Here is a 2,681-nt window from a genome sequence, read left to right as displayed (position 1 = left end):
TACATGTCACTTTAATTGGCGTGTTATCTGTGCGCATTATAAGCTTTCTGCATGTATGTTCACGTTGTTACTAGCCCCCGTCCAACCTGAATCAATGCATCAAATGCCATGCACTCAGTGTTAGGGCTAGGGGTTAGGGTTAGGGCAGTGTTCCAACCTTTTTGGCTCATGACCCCATTTTAACATCACAAATTTCTGGCGACCCCAGACATTCAAAACGGAGACTTTTTTGCTAAAATTAATTTCATGTAATAGTTTGCTATACTATGTTGCAAATAATCATTAATTTTAGAGGACATTTAGTCTATATAATGTATATTATTATGGACAGAGGCAGTAAATCCAGGTGTAGATTACTGCACAAAGGGAGAATTGGATTTTCCTTGGTCAGGATATGTACAGTCAGTCCAGCTTGGATTTACAAGGCTGACAGTTAATACTGAACAAACAAGAACTGAAACTATGAATTATGAAAGAGCTGCAGCATCTGAAACTGACCACAATGAACATTTGACAGATAAACAGAACCACAGTGCTTCAGTTTCAGCTTCACAGTTGTCATGTCTTTATGGATTGTGCTTGTCTCTGCCAACTCACCATCTATTTTTATTAGTAAGTTCATGTTTTGTTTTTTTTAATAAATTGCTATAAATTTCAGGCGACCCCATTTGAATCCCAGGTGACCCCTCATGGGGTCCCAACCCCAAGATTAAAAAACATTGGGTTAGGGTTATGTGAACCAGAGATCTTGGTGTAAATTGACACGCGATCAAACGGCGTTGAATAGCATGTGAAAGGTCGTAAATGCGCAGGTAAAGCTGGCCAAATGCCATAGGAACTGTGTTGAGATACAACGCTGTTTCATGAGATCAGTCTCAATAAATCAGATAATCCAAGAGAGACGTAGACATGTCCCACAGATGTAGACTGGACTGGGCTTTAAGGTAATCCAGAGTCCTGACCAAGACCAGAACCAAGACCGTCACCATGTCAGAGACAAACCTGTGCGACCCCCCTGGGTTTACGGTCACAGATTAGTCGATCTGTGAGTGTAACTCCACTAAAGCGTTGAACTGTTCTGTTGTCTTTGTCCCTGTCTACATGTACATGTGATGGTTTAGAGTTAAATCCTGTCTCCTCTTCTACCGTAGGTGGTGATATTCACTCTTTCCTCTCGTTGACCTACGCCATCACAGACACAACAATAGCCATAGTGAGTTAATCACCAACACAGGTTCAACTGGAACCACTGTGGACAACAGTGTAAGTGGATCTATGGGACTGTGTGTCTGTTCTACTGTTAGTGCAGATCAGATGCATGGTGTTGGATTCTGGATCGGAACACCTGGTCCGACTGGTCTGTTTACATGCAGGAGTAGATCCACTGTAATCCCATCATCTGGGTGAGTTAGTCCCACCAGGAACACTGACATGTTTAGAGTCCAGTTTTACTTGGTTTAACTTAGTGACTTAGTTTAAGTGTCATGTAAACGTACTCACTGGTTCAGCGACATATCAGACGAACATCAGTATCCGTTTACCAATGGCAGTAGCTGATGTGAGTCTGATGAGAATCATTAACAGTTGTTTCATACATTCTTTTGTTTGACTTTGAGTTTGTTCAAAGACAGTGTCATGCAATATTTAAGATAGTTTATTAACTTACATTTATGTAGTGGATATTTCTTTATTTCACAGGACCCAAAAGGGAAAAAATAACATTAAAAACCATTTAAATTAACAGTAAATAATATCAGTCCATATTTAATTACCAATACATCCTCAGCTGTGACATAAATGTAATAAACATGCTAAACATGTTCATATATGGTGGTGATTATCACAGTTTGTACGGTAAAGGCAGGGTTGTGGAAGTTCAGGTTGGTTTTGGTTTCATTTGTTCATTTTATCCATTGAAACTAAAATAAAGTCCAGTGTAACTTTTTATTCAGATATGAAACATGTTTCTGAACTCCACAAACAAGCAGCTCTTATCGAAGGGACATGATCACAATATGATATAAAACTCTGTTGTGATAATCACGGTACTGTTTTATCATCCGGTCCTCGGGTCAAACTGACTCCGCCAACTGCGAACCATTTTAACTGTCGTTTTTACATGTGTTTGACGTTGGAGGTCAACCCAGTTCTGACTCCGTCTGTTTCTATCTGATCCAATTCCTCTGTTTATTCAGCACAAGGCTTTAAGATGGTTTAACTTCCTGTTCAGGTGGTGGTTTATGATGATCAGACGGTGATCAGGTTCAGGTTCTGGACTTAAGTACTGCCTAATGATTAGTACCTTTGTTGATCATGTTATTGGTTTAATTGCCGGTTTGGTTGTGAGATGATGTACTGGGTATCAGCAGAACTGGGCACCAGGAGCAGATAAGGGTTAAATAGCAGACATCTCAGCTGGTTTCCCGAAAATAACCCACAGATCACAGATTTATTCTTTAGAGTTTTGTTGACATTCAGTCCCAGATTTATTAGTTTTCACTGAGACCTGAATGTTCAGATCAGTTTCTAATCAAATCAGAACTATTTCATTGTCAATAAGTGATGAGATTGGCCCAGTTTTTCTTTCTTTTTCTTTCTTTCTTTCTTTCTTTCTTTCTTTCTTTCTTTCTTTCTTTCTTTCTTTCTTTCTGTCTGTCTTTCTGTCTGTCTGTCTTGTCTGT

Source organism: Sphaeramia orbicularis, unplaced genomic scaffold, assembly GCF_902148855.1.
Source record: "Sphaeramia orbicularis unplaced genomic scaffold, fSphaOr1.1, whole genome shotgun sequence".
NCBI lineage: Eukaryota > Metazoa > Chordata > Actinopteri > Kurtiformes > Apogonidae > Sphaeramia > Sphaeramia orbicularis.
The sequence above is the reverse complement of the archived record's forward strand: the minus strand, read 5'-3'. Positions refer to the sequence as shown.